Below are 18,699 nucleotides of genomic sequence, written 5' to 3'. Positions count from 1 at the left end.
CAGGACAGGATTAAAGCTGCAGTAAAGTATACAAAAATGATGCTTCAGTTACCGAAAGATATTTTCAGGATTCAATTACTGCTTTAGCTGACAGGAAACTAAACTTATACTCAGCTCAGAGGACCAAATTCAATAGACTTCTGATTATTGTAGCTTAAGGAAAAACAATTTTGTCTTTCATCCTCTTTCTAAATATTTTGTGGCCTAATTTAAGTTGTGGGGAAAGAAAAATACACACACCCTTTTGTATAGGTATGGTATTCATGAAGGTACAGTATTGGAATAGCTGTGGAAGGTCTGTCATATCGTATTTTTCAAATGACTCTCATTGTCAGTTACCTACAGCTTTTAAAAACAGGAAGGAGTATCTGTTACTCCTTTGCCTCAATTTTATCCATTGCCTTTGAACACGATGCCTGATGGTCACAGTGATTAGAGCTTTCACAAGCAACATGATCAATACCTTCAGAAGCATTTTATTCTGCTTTTCTTAGACATTGTGTGGAGATACTTTTTCAAGAGCTACTTTTCATAGATATTGAATGATGCTCTGAGCATGTGATCAAAACATGAGACTTGAAGTTGCTGTCAATGCATGGAGCCCTCTTCTTTTACATTGTGACAGAACCCTTAAGTGCATGGAGCTATTGCTTAGGGACTTTGAGAAGGTCATGTGTAGGGGCTATACTTAGAGTTGCAACATCTTATTTGTGCTATGATCCTGAATTAACTTGCAAGCCTCCTTTCTACACAGGATTAAATTGTTCTCATTAAAGATCCCTCCATGTTTGCTGTCAGATACTGCACTCAACAGTTAAATGACAGTTATAATTTCTTCAAACCCACCGTTGAGGCTGCTGTTGCAGGCTTCTCTGCAGAATGGTGACTGGCACTCATTTCCGTAGTCCTGCAGGGATACTCACTGCTCAAGCCACATGCTTGCTATCTTTGCACTATCAGCATGATCAGATGGGTCCAAAAGACTGTTGTGTACCAGACTTGGGGTGTCATACAAGTAGTATTAAGCTTAATGAATTTTGGTGACATTGCTAACATTTTTCAGAATTTATCTGTTGGCATGGACAATAGTCTTTGCTTATTTTCGTTATTTTTAATCATCTTTTTTTTTTCTGCTTGTAAAGTTGATTCATCTTCCCTCTGCTTTGGTGCATGCCTTCCAAACTCAAGCAGGCTTGCACGATAAATGACTAATCTCTATTTACTGTGTTTAACATTTGTCTTACCATGATTAAGGAATGAAGAGAGTTCCATATATAGTGGTTTTTCAATTGCCTGTATTCTTTATAGTCCAATAAATACATTTCCTTTCTTTTAATAGCACATTTTCTACACCATAGCCTTTAGCAAACAAGTACAAATCAATGAATATTGAACTTCATTCAGTATTAACCATGTAAATAAAAGGTCAATTTTTCAAGCACAGAGTCTGGAAAAGGTTTTAGTCTTTCCCCAAGTCTTTCTGGAACCTTCAGCTGTCACTAGATAGGACTGGTGCAGGATCACATATTTTACCAAATAATAGCAAGTGTCTTGTGCATGGATGTATCTCATGTTACCCAGGGGCCAAGAATCAGAGCAAAGAAATATCTTGATGAAAATGAGCTGAAGAAACACTCTGACCTTATTTGTGCCCACAAGAACATGAGAAAATCTAGTAGTGTTCATTCACACTTGTAATGGCAGTACTTGAGTACCTGAGGCAGAAGGATTGTTGTGAGTTTGAGGGCAGCAAAGGATATTCAGCAAAACCCTGCTTCAGAAAACCAGACCACAACAGTAACAACAACAACAAAACAAATAAATAAAACCCAGGAGAATTATTTCCTGACATATCCAGGAAGAAAGGAGCTCAGTTCCAGTTTAGACTTGGAGCATCTATCAGCAAGCAGAGTGATCATAGGCAGAGAGAATCAAGTCCTCCCACAGTCATGAACTTTTAGTTGCAGTGGCAACACTTGTAATTTAGTGTAAGTGGTCATTCCCTTGCAATAGGCTTCATCAGAGACCTTGTGAAGTCAATAGGGCTCTGACACTGCGGGCCAGAGCTCCATCAGCAGCATACAGAGCACAGAAGAAATCTTACAGCCAGTCTCTTTCTGCCTCTCAAATTCTTGATAAAGAGTAAAGTGAGGAAACATTGGTCTAATAGTCTTTACCCAAAATGTTTGTTGGGACCAGACATGGACTTCAGATTTTGTTTTTTCAATTTGTGTGTGTGTGTGTGTGTGTGTATGTGTGTGTGTGTGTGTGTGTGTGTGTGTGTGCGCGCGCGCGCGCGCATGTGCGCGTTATCTTGTTGGCATTATTACAAATTACTTTTTAAAATCTAAGTAGTTAAGTTCCCTTTGGCTCTACTTTCACTAGTGTAAAATCCTTGTTCTGCATTTTCAGACAAAGCTCACATGATGACGTGTCCTTCTGACTCTCATGTCTCTTAACTGTGTGACATCTCCTTATAGGAAGGGCCTCCTTGCATGATACATAGGTGATCAGTGGTTTACCTTAGTTTGCACTGCTGAATGACTGTCACTGAACTTTGCTAAGCAACTCATCACCCAACTTTCATATCACCCTCTTAATAGCATGCAATTTCAGAAGAATCCATTGGCTTCTTCCAGCTCTTAAGGCATCATTTTTGTCCTCAGTGGACAAGGCTGGCCCATCCTTGGAAGATTCTTTTCTCTTGGTGTATGGTTTCTCCTGTTTCTTGGCTTTTGCCTCATTCTGTGGATCCCTCATGCATCATTCAGGCTTGACAAGCCTGTCGTTGTCCTGTCCTTCCACTGCTCACTTCCTTTCCGGCCCTGATTACTAAGGCGGATATATACCTGTAGTCCAACTTGTAGCTCTTACTGCATGCTGCCGACTTCTATAGATGTCAAGGGGAAAACAGCTTTTTCTTCTACCCTTTCGGGTTTTCTGCTGGGACAAATACAACAAAAAGAGACCACCAGAAAAAAGCATGCAGTGAATTGAAAGAGTTTTGTATGGCACTGACACCTCCGTAAGGCAGTGAACACCTGAAGCTACAGGTATTAATTTGGGGGTTTTCATCCTGGTTTGGATGGATCCTGGATAGAAGGGGTGTGAGCTTTGTGTTATGGACCAAAGGAATCTTAGTTGAAGTTCTATTTCAGTGTCTTTCAGTGTTTAGAAGTAAGGGCAACTGTTTCCTCCTGGTATGGGTGTTATCTCCCCCATTAGACTCTCACACCGTCTGTCTCTCAGATCCCTTCAGTTCAGCATCTTCAGTTCAGCATCTTCCATATGCCACGGCATCCTATTTTGAGAATATCATGCCCATGTTCTAAGATATCCTAGGTGTTTTCAGGTATACACGCCCAAGAAAACACTCATCAACTATTTCTTTTTCTAGTTATGGCATTAGCATCTTTGTTCTCCTGGACCTTCAGGATAAAACTCTGGGGTTCCTCTTTGTACTTTTTTCTTTATCTTATTAATAGATGACAGTTTGTCTTATTGGACTATGCCCAATTTCATGTTTTAGTGGCTGCCATATCCTGGTTGTGTGCCTAGCAGACTCTTTCTCTGCAGTCTGTGTCTTCAGAGTGGGTTGTGGCCACAAACTAACAGATAAGCTTAGCTTCCTGCATCATAATTTTTCTCTTCTCTTTAGTAACTGCATAAAACCCTGTGCCTGGTGCAGCTGCACATTCCTCAAGAATCAGACATTTTTCATGTGAAACAATCTGGATATCTTAGAACATGCATGACAGAAATGCTTACTACCCATCAGTGATCAGCTTTCAGAAATGGAAGAAGCTTCACCCGGTATACCTGCTTCTTTGCTCCTTTCCCATAATTCAACTGTGGGCTGAGTGTAAATATATTGATCTTATGTAGGAGATACCTTTACTACTCAGCACCTATTTTGTATCTGTCCAACAGTACTAGAGAATGTAATTCTATTCCTTTTTTTTTAATGGATCCTTAAAAGATGCTAGTTTAGACAATAAGCAGACTTGTTGGAAAAAAAAAAAACTGAGAAATTAAATGGCTCCCCAAAGTTATTTATTCTCTGACAATGGTTATTACAATGGTTTGGAGAGAAAATTTGAAATTATTATCTGAACAATGAATGTTTTTAAAAATACAAACTATATAAATATCAAGGAAAGAGTGAAAAATGGGAGCATGGTTTGCAAGGTTTGAAAACTAATGCTTCATCTGTGTATGATAACACTTGAGTCCTTCTGGATTTACTGCAATGGTAATTTAGATGAAGGGCTTTGTAAGGATTGCCCAGTCACAACTCATGAATGCATTTTAGGTTCACTAGAGGACAGAAGGGAAGACTGAGAGTGATGGATAACTTTTAGGTGTGTAGTTAATATTGTTTAAGTTGTGTCTTTTACACCTGTCGAAGGGAAGACTCAACTTCCTTTACATAGGTTTACGGAGACCATGGACATTCTTCTCCAGCTCATGGGTTTGTGTTTGCTTTTCTGGGAAAGTATCCATTAATAATATCTAAACCACTAGAATTTTGTGATAGAAAAACTAAAAGTAAGATTTTGGGGGATATTTGATCACACTGTGAATCCTGAGTTTGCATTTGCATTAATTAAATAAAATTAACCTTGGGTCAGGAGGCTGAGTTAGCAACTAGTTGACAGAAAGTAATCATAGAGCATCAGAGGCACCTGGAAAAGATAGAGAGACAGAGACACACAGGAAGAAGTAGGGGGATTTACAGTGGTGAGGTTTTCTTTCTTTTCTTTTTTTAATTTGGAGGAGCTGAAGGATGGTTTGTTGTTGTTTTTTCTTTGATTGTTTGTTTGTGTTTTAGTTTCAGAGATGCCGGCAAGGAGACAAGTTTAGCTAGGTGCTATTCAGCCTCTCGGAGCTAGTGGGTTTTCACCCCAGCCTATGAATCTTGAGTCTTATTTAGAAATAGATTGAGATTTAGTGAAATCTACCTTTAGTGGCAGCTGCAGAGCCGGTATATATATATTGGATACATGACATTGTTGTTGTGCTCCATTCCCCTCCTGACTTCAGGCTTTTCTCAGGGTTGCTATGACATAACAAAGGGATTTGATAAGATGTGTGGGTCGCAATTGTTGTGCAGTCTTAGCAAGGTAATAATGCTGATGCCTAAGATGTTTCAAACTTCTTCTAAAATGATAAAGAGCATTAGAAAGCTGTGCATGTTTCCAGGCGTAATGTTGAAGGCTTTGGGTGTTTGAAGCTTCAGTTCAGAATTCGACTCCAGTTTGTCACTATGCTGGGATAAGTCCCATCAAAAAAACAAGCACAGGACTAGGGTGTAGTGAGCAGCCTTTTCATGTCTGAGAAACATTTTTTTCTGAGTATGTTTGCATGTAGGAGGCCTGGAGTTCCATCTCCAGCATGCCATAAAAATTAAATAAAGTAAAATAACATAAAATAAAGTGAAGTAAAAGATGGACAGTGTGTATGCTGTCAAGGGGAATGGTTTGTCTTTAGTTTCACAGTGGCCATGATCTTCCTAAGCATTTAGAGGAGAGCCATGACAGATGAGTTACTTGTTCATAAAACTATTGTCAAGTAGTTGCCCACTCAAATTTTTAGTGTAGGTTAGCAGAATTGCATAGATATCCAGTATTATAAATACATGTATTAGAGTTCAACAATGGAGTTAAATAAATGTCAAGTAAAAAGTAATAGGAAGTTTAATGAAAATGTGAACAGAAAATAAAATTACTACAAGCTTTTAGATGGTGTCAGTAATAGATATTTTTCCTATTTAAAATATTTTAAACTTTGGACACTTGACATAACTGTGACATAAAAATGGAAGAATTGCAAATAATTTTAGGTGGGAAATGACAAAAATGCTCTGTCATGTTTTCAAACCTAAGATACTATAGCTAGGAAAGATAGTGTCACGGTCTACGTGGATTTTTGTATCTTCACATTTGTGTGGTGTGTACCTTTGTCACTCTGTGCAGAGCAAGAGGGTAAGCACCAAGTCCCTGAGCTCTTTCCTGATGATTGGCATAAGATATGCATATCATTATTTCACAGTGTTTTTAGTGCTGGGGATTGAGCTCAGGACCTTGTATGTGTTAGACACATGCTCTACCACTGAGTTACAGCCTTGGCCCTGAAGAGTCAGCTTCTTATTTTTGTTGTTGTTGTTTGTTTTTGTTTTTGAGACAGGATTTCACTGTGTAACAGACCTGGCTGTCTTGGAACTCTCTTTGTAGACCAAGCTGGCCTTGAACTCACAGAGATTCGCCTGCCTCTGCCTTCCAAGTGCTGGGATTAAAGGTGTGTGCCACCACCGCCTGGCAATTAAGTGTTATCTTCCACAGGCCTTAATTTTTAGCTGGATCCCTTCCTGTGTTTTGTGGTTGACATTATTGATCTACTAGAGTTCATCAGTGGAAAACCTCTACTAAGTGCTTAAAAAATAAAACAGAGTCTCACAGAGAAAATGTACGAAGCGACATCAGTGCACCATGTTTTATGCCCAGGTCATTATGACTTGCCAGTCAAGGAATAATACACTCCTAACAAGCATTCTTGCATTGATTAGCATTGCAGAAATCTTGCTTTCATCTTTGGATAGTATACAGATCTATTTATTCATGCACTTGCAAGAAAAGAAAAATGGATCCTTGAATGACAGTGGATTTTGGCTAGGTAAAAGGAAGAATCTAAAACCTCAGAGAAACTCTGGTCTCTAAAAAAATGAAAGTCCAGTGGGTTTTTTTTTTTACTTATTTATTCTCATTTAATCTCATTTATTTAATCACATCGCAAAATTATGTGAGTGTTGCATAATACTCCATTTGAAGGTGTTACGTGAAAATTAAAAAAAAAATGGAAGTTACAGAACAACTGGGATTTTAAGTTTCTAAGTTGTCCAGATTGGTCTTCACAAGCCATAGTTCCTCAGAACCACACCACAGCATGACAGAGTAAATGATTTGATGAAATCCCTCAGTAGATGGTCACCACTATCCAACTGATGCCTGGGCAGCAAGCCTATGCATACCCTGTCCCAGCCCCCTCCCTGGATGCTTCTCATAGGTGACTGCTCATATGTCCGTTCACTCTTGTTTCCCTAGTTGAACATTTGCATGGCTGTCTCCTACCGAGGGATTTTAGTCTTTGTCTCTAATCTTAATCACATGCTTTCCTGTATATTCTAAATAGCTTTTTAATACCTTTTTCTTACAACTGCAGCATCTTTTCAATTAAAGCATAACTAAAGCCAGCTGCTATTGGAACTTGATAACTGAACAATTAATTGAGAGTGGAACATCCTCTCTCTGAGGGGGGAGACATCAGACTGGAGTGTTTCACAGGAAGCTTTGCAAACTGTTCTGTTTCTAAGACCCAAGCAGCTGACATGTGTTTCGCTGCACATGAAACTGAGGGAGTGTTTCCACTCATGAGTGCACTGAGTATCAGCATTGAGACCAAAGTGATTTGCTCTACTCTTCCCAGTGGAGTAGACATTAAACTTGCCTTCCCTTTACAAACTAATGCCATGTCTGTGGACTTTCCTCATAATCACTGAAAGGCACAAAGGATGTGTGTGTGTGTGTGTGTGTGTGTGTGTGTGTGTGTGTGTGTGTGTATTTGTATATATACATGGAAATACATCCATATATACACATATGTGCATGTATGTGTGTATGTATCTAACAAATTGAAATTGGTAGGTAGTTGATAATGGTTCCCATGTGTGGCTGTATCCCTGTGTGAGAGATTGGGAACAGCTCTCTATGTTGAAAGATATTCTACCTTTATCTGCAATTAACTTTTCTTATAAGGTTTTAAAAACCTTTGTTTAGTACACAATTTTGTGACAATATCAACCACTTTTCCCATTCGCTTCAAGATTAACTGCACATTTTTATCACTTTTCAGAACTTAATGCTGCGCTTGCCTCCTCATTTCCCAGAAGGGTTGCAAACCTGCTGCATGTGAAAGAGCCGGCCTTATAGCCAGAACACCTCATCCTGTCCTTCCACACCAGTGCTCATCCTTTCTGGTGCTCTTCCACCTGAGTAAGGGGTGTTCTTCTGGGCTGGCTAGTTTTTGTCACCTTGACGCAAACCAGTCATTTGGAAAGAGGGAACCTGGAGATGACTCCACCAGATTGCTTATAAGGAAGGCTGTGGAACTTTTCCCCCCTTGATTAATTACTGATGTGGAAGGGCACAGCCCACAGTGTGTGGCACCACCCCTGGGCAGGTAGCCTTGGGAGGTGTGAAAAAGGTAGTTGAATGTGAGCCGACAAGTAAGCCAGTATGCAGCGTCTCCCCATGTTCTCTGCTGCAGTTCCTGCTCTGTGCACCTGCCTAACCTGGGTTGCAGCCCTCTGTCATTGATTGGGATTTGGATTTCCTCCCTAGGTGCTTTTGGTCAGCATCTTTACCACAGCGACAGCAAGTCACTTTTCTCATCCGTGGGAACTTTGGTCAGTCTACCAGTGTTCTCTTGCCTGTGTCTCCAGCTTTGGTCTCTGCATGTTCTTATCTCTCACCATATGCATGTGTGCATGTCCCTTTAATCTTGAAACTACAAGGACAGGAACTGAGCTGGCTCTTGAACTCTCTCTTCTATTTCTTTTTTCTTTTTCCAGTTCCCTCCAAGCATTGGAAAGGTCGGGTGCTCATGGAAGTGTACCTTCACCTCGTTGACCCTTCATTACCCTACCGATTTATTTGGCCCTTGTCGTGCTCAGAGGTCAACAGTGATCTCTATGTCACCAAATGCACTGAACACTTTGCCTTTGGAACCCTTCCCTGCAGAGATTTACCCACTATGCCATGCACTGTGGGTGCGTCTTACATCTTTCTAGATTTTTCTTCCCAGTTTCCTTATCTTTGGAAGACCTCTTAGCTCAGTGAAACAATCCCATTTTACTCAAAATCAGGGTCTATTCTGGGTCTCTCTGAAGCTGACATATGCATAACTTGTAAACTGTGAGGTTCTTAGCCATTGTTATAAAGTGTCAGCCTTCCCCAGGACTCACTTTGGGGTTTCTTTTCTGTAAATTTATTGTTTTCCATGTTAATTGATCTCAAACAGTGGCTTCGACTGCTGTGCATAACTAATGCCTCTAACATTCTTTCTACAACCTCATTTCTAAAGCTCCATATTCAACAGGCATCTGTAATTGAATACCTTGAATCTTAAAACACAAGGTTCAAACATAACACCTTTCCCCAGTTCAGCTGGTTTCCTCACTGTAATCACTAATATGGAGAATTACATCCATTAACAGTAAACCCAAACTAGGTCCTAAGAGGGAAGGTAGTCATTCAACATCTAACACCTCCTTAAGCCAATGAACTAGCAGGGTATGATACCAGAGACATGTAATCCTAGTACTCAAAGGCTGAGGAAGGAGATCAGAGTTCAAGGCCATCTTCAGCTACATGATGAGTTCAAGGCAACCCTATCTCATATTAATGAAAAAATAAAAAAACGAATGCAATCAACAAACTCAGTAGATGACTAATGCCTCCATGCTAATGAACAGCTTTCCGTCTCGCTTGCCACTCCTGGTTGTTTTTTACTGTTGACTCTCCAGTCTACGCTGTGATTTTGCACTGGGTCCCACAAGTATACAGTCCTCCTGCCATTGACTATGTTTCCAGGCACACAGGCTCCCCTGGCACAATCTCACCTTCTCAAGAGCTCTTATAGCAGGAAGAATGCCTTGGAGCCTTCATGTGTGAACCCACCCTTTGAATCCACATGCACAACCCTCTGTGACTCAGATGTCTTCTCCATGTTCCATCTAGATCATTCTCCTGAACTCTTCCGCATCCCTCCTTCCAAGAAGTTTATCTACCATGCCTTACAGACCCTACAGTGGCTTCATACAATTCCACTGGGTTCATAGGCACTTGTGTGAATCTCTTCGGGGCAGACAGTAGTGTAGTGTTGTGGTTATAAGTCCGTGTTTCACAGTCAGCTTAGCTGGGCACGTGGCTAAGCGCCAATATTTATGTGACGGTAGCAAGTTGTTTCACCTGCCCACACCTCTGTTTCTTCCTCTTTAAAGGGAAGGTTTTTCCAAGATAGGGTTGTATAAAGATTGAATGGACAGAAACTGAAGATGTCTGGAATGCCTAGTATGAAGTAGGTCTTGGTAAAAGTTTTTTCCTGTGGCACTCCTCCTCCTCCTTCTCCTCCTCCTCCTCCTCCTCCTCCTCACCACCACCATCATCATCATCACCTTCATCACCATCAACAGCAGCAGCAGCCTTTCCTTTTCCTTTCTTTTGCATTTCCTCCTTCTTCTCATCATGTCCTCCCCTTTTCTTCCTGTGTTCCTCCTTCCCTTTTCATACTCTATCTCTTCTTTTGTAAAACCTTCTCTCCCATGAGAAAACTAAAGGAGTCCCATAGTAAAGCCACTGATGCTTTACTATGCCAGTTCTCAGTTCTGTGTAGAAAGGTCTTTGTTGTTTGGCACGAGGGAATGAATAAGAACAAAGTATAATAACATAGAGGTGTAAAAGTGATACAACTGAACCCATTACCTTGAATGCTAACTCAAAAAAAAATGAGAAGCAAAAAGTTTAAAAAATTTTTTGTGCTGAAATTAGCATGATTCATTGTAGTGTTTATGAAAACAAACACAAAGATATTACAAGGGTTTGGAGGTGGAGCTCCACAGTGAGTATGCCTGACATACATGTGTGATCTCTAGAACTCTATAAATAAACAAAAAAATAAATTAAAGAAGGATGAAAGGTCTATATGAATGTTAAATGTGAAAGAATGAAGTATTTTTTATAAATGCATGCTAATTATAGTAACGTCACCTACTTATTATTTATTAATCAAAAGAGCCTTTAAAAATCACGAGCACACTCCATTATTGTGTAATATTCACAAGTGATTGATTAAGTCCCATGATTAGATTACTTACTTTTCTATGTCATAATTACTCTAACCTCACATTTTCATACCAGAACTGAAATGATAGGTAAGAGTTTTATAATCTTGGAAAGTAAAGAAGCATAATAACATTTTGACCAGAGAAAGAGGTATGAAAAATTTAAAGGTGCAAATTAGTAGAAAAGAAGGAATCTTTAAAAAAAAAAATTGTCGTGGTTCTAATCATGGGTGAAGCAACTGTAGGTAATGGAAGGAGGCAGGACTGTGGTGTGATGGCCTGTCTCAGCCATTTACCTGAGTAGCTTTGGCCAGCTCACCTTTCTGAAACTGTTTGTGTCAAGTTTCCAAGACTTGGAAGCAAGGAGGGAATGTGTTTAGAAATAGTCATGTTCTGTGCTTTTTATTATAGTGACTTTTAAATTTATATTGGTTTGTTTTGCCATGGCGGGGGGTCAAGTTCAAGACTTTGCACATAGGCATGCTAGGCAAGTTATCACTGATCCACACCCCAGCCCATTGCTGGGTTTAAACTGGGCTAATTGTTAGAGTCTATCTTTGTTTTTTGTTTTGTATACACAGATAGAGTTCTAGAAAATTTGTTTTTCTATATTTTCAGTTTTCTCAAAGTTAAAAGTGATAACATTACTTCTCCTCTGCGACCCCCCACTTCTGGATTTGCAATAGAATTAAAAATCCCAAGAGCTGCCGAAAAGGCCTTGTGTATTTTGTTGGTACATACCTCAGTGTTTTCCAAAGCTCTCCTCCTTCACCCCAATATCTATTAATAATCCCAAGCACATTAGTGTTCTCTGGAGCATGCTTTGCATAATATGGATATGTTTACTGCTTTGGGTTGGATGCTATGAAATGTTGAGCATTATTTTTTTTATTAAGGTTGGGTTTTGCTGCATTTTAGTCATAATAAGCTTTTGTTCTTAATGAGGTTGACCCCCAGCTTGTAAGCTGAGAGTAACTGACAGTGAACAAGGAAATTAATTTGCAAATTAGACTCTTGGGGAGAAATTTTGTTTACTTTTTTTCTTAACAGTAGTCAAGTCCTTCTGAGTCTAAAAGGCCCTCTTACCGTATTCTATTGAACATTACCCAGGGCAGCAAAAGTAAGAAGTTGGTACCAAAATAATATTGGGAAACCTTTCAGTGCAAAGAATTTGTGAAACATATTTAAAATACTGTAAGATGTTCAAACTAGTTAGCAGAGGAGGCAGCCACTTCATACTTAGTAAACGATAGCAACTCTTTGTGTTAGTTAGTGTTACAAATACTCAGCATTATGGGATCCAACATGTAGCTGTTATTTGGTTATTCGTGTGTGTGTGTGTGTGTGTGTGTGTGTGTGTGTGTGTGTGTGTGTGTGTGTGTGTGTCTCGCAACTAGTTAATATTACAAGAACATTTACTCTGTTATTAATCTGTTCTGAACCCGCAACTGTTGTGTGATGGTTTCGCTTATTTCTGCTTGAATGTGACCTAATAATAGAGAAGGAAGCTAATGAAAGCTCAGCACTGTTCCTTTTGTACAGCTCGTCTAGGCTTCACTGTGACATATTTGTTCATTAAGTTCTTAGGCTACACATGTATAAAACTATTGTAAGTCATCTCTGAATGACGGAAACTTTATTTGGCACCAGTAGGTCATATGATGCTTTTCACTCTCTACAAGACTGCCATTCAGCAACATCCAAGAAGGAAGGGGTGGGTCTGTTTTCCTTGTGGTTTGGTATACTTTGCCTCCTCATTTAAATGTCCCTCCTTCTTTCCTGTGTACCTTTCCTGATGGCTTGAACATTGCACTGGTTTCACAATCCTTTGTCTACATGGAAGAATTCAGCTTTTGCCACTGGGTTTGTTTTATTCGTGGAAAATTTGTAAATTCTCATTCAAACTACCATTGGTAAATATTGGACATGTTATTACTTATTGGCCTTATCAATGTGTGAGACTTAACCTGATTTACTAGATAATCTTTGTTTTCATTGGAACATGAATTTTGGCTCACGTAGGAGCTTTCAGGAAGAGGCAGAGTGGAAGAAGTCAACAGACTTGCAGTGGAATTTCATTTTCCACCGTAATTCACAGAGACGGTACACTCTTTTGTCGTTTTTCCTCTGGCTTCTGTGAGCTATGGCTGTTTCCATGCTGCAGAGTTGCGCAGTGGAAACTGTTCGATGCCAGCACAGGTTCTAACTAGCTAAATGACTAAGAACAAGGCATTTAACATTTCTGGATCTAAGTTTCCTCGTTTGTAAAAGGAAGAGGTCAGATCAAGTTGTTTTAATCTAACCTAAGATAATATTCTATGGTTGTAATATACCAGCAGTAAAAATATAAGATATGAACTTGTACTGTTACTTCCTGTAAAAAAAGCATTCATAACAAAACTTGGTACCTATTTGTATTAACTTTACTTAGCAACAGAGGATGATAATGGCTTCTGAATCACTGAAAACCACTGAACTAATGTGCAATTGTAACCCAAAATTAGTCACATTTATTCTTAACAATTATCTTACCCCCTTTGCCCATTTTAAACTACTGTGATTATTTTTTGTTAGCACTTTGGGGAAAAAATGACTTTTTGCATGTTTTTAATTATGAAAATGTTATTTTAGTAAATGTAATTTAATTGAAATGAGAATTTGTGCCAGCTATTTTAAATAAACACAGTATTCTTCCGCTCATGTGAAGGAGCTGCTATTTGCTGCCTCATTCCCTCACTAATACACTGGCCTGTTTAGCTTGAACCTGAGCGTGCGCAAGTTATTCTTAACCAAAGTAGTTCCCTTTTCATGTAAGTAGGTTAAATGTGAATTGGACAGCCTCGGGGTGCTTTTTTGTTCACTTTTAAAAAGCCCCTCTAGTGGGCCCTTTTTAAAAACCCAGAATCATATGTTTGGAAGATTGATCCAAATTAACATCAGAATGGCCCTTTCACTTAAAAAAAAATTATACAGACTATTTAAAATATGTTAAAGTGACATTGGTTGAAATAAAACTGAATAAGGGAAGTAGCAATTCTTATTTTATTCCATTTTGGGGATGAAAGAACTGAAATCAGAAAGAAGCGTAGACTCTACTGAGGTGCAATTCCTGTCTCTGAGGTGAGGGAGGAGATGGCTTTGTACAGAAGGTGCACATTGGTGGCCTTTAATCTCTGTGACTTTACGTGCTTTACGACCACGCAAGCTGCTCAGGAGTCTTATATGTTTTGACTTCTGAGAGACTTGTTTATTTGTGTTGAAAGAAGTGTTAACAGCTTTCTAGAATTTGGTTTTAAATTATCAACTACTACTCACAGATACTGGCATAGATGAAATACCTTAATATGCTTTTTTATTTGTAAGTTTACAAAAATTTTGTACAGAATTAAGATAATGTAAACACTTTTACTTGTTGTGGGGGGAACTGAGCCATTAGATATAGGTGAAATTGCTTAAACTGGTTCTTTTAAATAAGCTGGAAAACTGGAGGACTGCAAATTATGCATTTTCTATAATTCAGGGTTATACAATAACCCAGGTCCCTAAAGGTCTCCCAAGCATGACAGAGAAGCCATGATTTCCAGACAAGTGCATTATATATGCTAATGGCTTTGCAGCAGGAAAGGTCTCTATCCTTGTAAGAGAGGAAACATTCATTTTCAGTATCCCATACCATAGGGAACGTAATAATTACAACAGCAGTGATATCTGGATTCTCTCTTCCCTTGCCCTCACCTCCCCCATCCAAGCTCTTGAATGATCCCAGTGGAATTAGCCAAAGGACTTGGAACCTGTATCATTTCCAAAAGCTTTTATTCTCTAGTACATCCAGCACGGCATCGGTCCTCCAGGAATGTGTAGCACTTGCTTGCGTCATCATAACAGAAAGAATTAAGACTGTTTTGCTTTACTTAAGCATGTCTGTAGACACCTCCACTCATGTGCTTTGTAGTAGGATGTTTAGATACACAAAATTGGAATGCTCCTTCAGAGTTGAGGTGAAGTCTATAGCCACACTATTGGTAAATGATGTACCCTTAATCACATAATCCATCCTTAGTCAGAAATGTCTGACCAGCAGCTGATGATTTGCAGTTGGAATAATTTTGCAAATTTTACTGCTATATGAGAATCACACGAAAAAATCAGTCATTAGCAGTTAATTCGTGGGGTTTTAAATTTGCTATTTATCTTCATGGGACCAGTTAGCAAGCAAATCCTCTCATGTCTAACTGCTTTATTCTTTGTCTAACTTGAGATTCCTACAGAATCTACATGCTTAGCTTTTAGGTCCTTTTACTGGGTGATGGGCCTGCTTTCAGTAGCTAGAGACCTGTAATTAATATCACCTAAAAATGTGCTTCTTAATACAAAAATGTCTTTCTCCAGAATTTGTGAAGCTTATTTGTGCTCAAACCAGTAGATATAAAAATAGTGTCTATATTTCTAACTCTCCCACTTTTACTTTGAAAGATGTATATGGTCTTAAATTCATTTTAAAGGTACTACATCAAATTGATTAGAAAAGTTAATGTATATTACCAGGGGAAAAAATCTTTGACATAAAACTTGCTAGATCAAGTTATTTTCTTTGATTCTATGATTTTATATTTAATTTTTCTCTCCCACATGCCCTCTCTCTTGCAAATGATCTTGTAATTGTTGGGGAAACATAAATATCTGAATGTGTCCTTGAGTTGCCTAGTCAAGAGTAATAAACTGGGGAGTTTTGTAATTGTTTTAACCACTTAGCAATGATAAAACTGCACAGGTTCTTGGTTTTTTAAATGGAGAAGATGGCCTGTCCACAAAAACTCTGTAAGTTGTCTCAATAGAGCGACTAACAGTTGCCTCCAAGAAAGCCGGCCCACATAGCTTGAAGCAGAGGCCATCACGCTTGCTCTCGTGCAGCCTCTGAACTCAGTACACTATTATTTATTAAACACCAATTATGATCTTATTTTGCTTCTTTTCTTTTTCCTTTTTCTTTCCTTTTTTTTTTCGTTTTGTACAGAGTTCTCATTATGTAACCCTGACTGTCCCAGAACTCACTATGTAGACCAGATGAACTTGAACTCACAAAAGTCTGCCTTCCTTTGCCACTGAAAGTGTTGGGATAAAATGTGTGTGCCCAGTCTTATTTTTATGACACAGGCTAATTACTATGCTTCCCTGAGTATTTTTTCTTTCAAGCCACCATCCTGCACCCAGTCTTAATGTTTACTCCTGAAGCCATTGTATTTGGCCTATTCTCCCCCAGCTCCTTGGCATGATTATATTCATTCTCTAAATCCCTAAGAAAGAAGGATTCCATAACCTCTGAGGGACTTAGTCCCTCTTCCTTTTCACTCTCTTGCCATCACTCACTTCCTCTCATTGTCTAGCTTTTTAATTTTCAGCTTGTACATTGCACCTTCTTGACTTTAGCTTTTGTTAAGAGCCTTATCCAGAGTAGACCGGTCCAGGCACCCTCCGGACCACTGCCAGCAGACCAAGGTGGGGTCAACCTTGTGGATTCCTGAGAGCCTCCCCAGCACCCTGCCTCTTCCTATACCCATGGTGTGACACCTTGTACAGCCTTGGTGCAGTGGGAAGGGGCTTGGATCTGCCTAGGCTCAGTGTGCTGGGCTCTGCTGACTCCCCATGGGAGACCTTGATTTGGGGGATGTGGGGATGTGGGGTGTCTTGTGAAAGAGGGCTGGAGGGTGGGAGGAAGGAGGAGAGGGAGTTGTGGATAGTATGTGGAGTGAGTAGAAAATTTCTTAATAAAAAAATGAAAAAAAATCTTAAGTTTATAAAATAAATAGATGTTTGCAATAAAAAAAAAAAGCTTTATCCATGGTAGGCAAGCATTAAGCCATTGAGCCATATTCCCAGCCCATCTTCTTAACTTTAATTCTTAAGGGAGAATATCTTTGTCTTATCTGAAATCTCCCAGTTTTCTCAAGATATTTGGTGAGAATATTTGCATCATTGGAACATCAGAAAAGATCCATGGTGGAGTGCAGTGAAATAGATGAGGATGTATATGATTGAGCCAGAAGCAGGAAGAGGAGGCAGAATGCAATGTGACAGAAGCCGGGTAGGGGTGGGGGTTACACTGAAATCATTGCTAGCACTTTCTCCTTGACTTGGATTTAAGTTTTGATAGAAACTTTTCCTTCTGTTCAAGGAGGATCCATTGGAAGCGGGACAGATTTTTTTCTGGGCTTAGAGGCATGCTGGAGATGCTGAAATACTGCTGCTCTGGGGCTGCCTACTAGACTGTTTAGGAAAAGTATTCATCCAAACAAGTTTCTGAATTAATAAAACTGAGAGCAATTATTGAAGCAAAATTTAAAAGAAACCTGAAGTAAGAAAATACAGCCAGAGTCTGTAGAGCACAAAACTAGATTAGCTCTTAGCTAATTGGCTGTTTAGCTAGGTTTCTTGAGCCTCCATGAAGGCACAGGCCAGAGCAGGATCTTTTGTGTCCAGTTCTACCTTCCTCTTCCTCAGTGATGTTCAAAGGGTGGTAATTCTAGACCTTCTGAGTTCTTGTGGTCTACATTTGTATGGCATAGTATACAGTGTGAGGTGACCATGGGCTTCATTCCAATAGCTCTTGTCCTTACCCAGTCATTCGGCCTCAAACTGAAACCCATGAAAAACAAAGGCCATGTGAGCTTTCACTAGTGGTAAGGGACTCTGAGGTAGGGGAAGGGAGGGGATTTTTGCACATAAACATTTTTAAATTTTATTTAAATATTGGGGTAGAGGAAATTTCAGAAACGTTGACCATCAAAGACAGGAAATGCCAGGTAATTACTAAACCATTACTGAACTTAATCTTTTAGAGATATAATGTGGGTCTCTACTCACAGAAGCTAAATGAGCTGGTTGTGGGCACTGCTGCTTATGAGGTCTTTTTATCAAATGCTTCCACCACAGCAATCAGTACCAGTCGCTTTGGTTGCATTTATCGCCTGTGATCCTCACTGATTATTTAGAAGCAGAGGCACTCACCATTGATAAAAACGAGAACCAGTCATTTCATACCAGGTTTTTATGCACAGATAGACACATTCACACTCCAGCACAGATTTGGTTTGCACTTTTGAAAAAAAAAAGCTTCTGTTTTCATCTTCTATTTTTGCATTGTTGACAATTTATCGTTCTTACTGTATAATCTCTTGGTGACTTCCTGTAATCTTTGCTGACTCATTTCTCAGTAAATCCAAAAAGTTGCAGCTTTATGGAAGATTTTAAGTAGATTCACAAAGAAGAATACTCAGCATAAAAATCCTATTGGATTTTTCAATTACATGTTTTTTCTCTCTACAGGAGAGATGATCTCTAGTTACTTGGATGATTCTGAATGTTTAGATTTTTCATCATTAATAACATAAAATATGAGGAATGATAAGCACGATGCAATTGATAACTTACTATTGAGCTATAGATATGAGACTTAGTTTCCTTACTGATAACTAAGAGTAGTGGAATTTTCTAACTGATGATGTTGCCAAGGAGATGGATTACAAAGCATGCTGCTTCAAACATAGTACTGGTCCTCAGAACATTTTCTTTCTATGTTACCATCATCACACAAAGTACTAATATCAAGAACAATAGCAGACCTAGAAGCTAAAGAGAGAAGAGCAGAAAAAAAAAGGTAGGAAAAGTAAGTGTGTGGAGCCTGGCATGAGAATTCCATAGACAGACTCACAATTTTCCTTAGACTTTAGAATGAAACAGTGGGTTGTTGATTATTATAAAAACAGTGGTCATGCCACCTGAGAGAAACTTTTCAAGACAATATG

General features: G+C 39.2%; 1 protein-coding gene and 1 long non-coding RNA gene across 4 annotated transcripts in view; both read left to right on the top strand.

Annotated features, from left to right (window-relative positions):
* The window catches only part of Tox (thymocyte selection associated high mobility group box), a 313,402-nt gene that overhangs the window by 34,940 nt on the left and 259,763 nt on the right, over positions 1–18,699 (top strand). The gene's annotated exons all lie outside the window — the stretch shown is intronic.
* LOC128097964 (uncharacterized) lies at positions 7,911–13,597 on the top strand. The gene is made up of 2 exons (XR_008214027.1): positions 7,911–8,461; positions 8,627–13,597. It is a non-coding gene; the product is annotated as an uncharacterized LOC128097964 (long non-coding RNA).

Source organism: Peromyscus californicus, unplaced genomic scaffold (genome assembly GCF_007827085.1).
Source record: "Peromyscus californicus insignis strain IS unplaced genomic scaffold, ASM782708v3 Scaffold_5__1_contigs__length_169319896, whole genome shotgun sequence".
Taxonomy (NCBI): Eukaryota; Metazoa; Chordata; class Mammalia; order Rodentia; family Cricetidae; genus Peromyscus; species Peromyscus californicus.
This window is presented reverse-complemented; position numbering and strand designations above follow the sequence as displayed.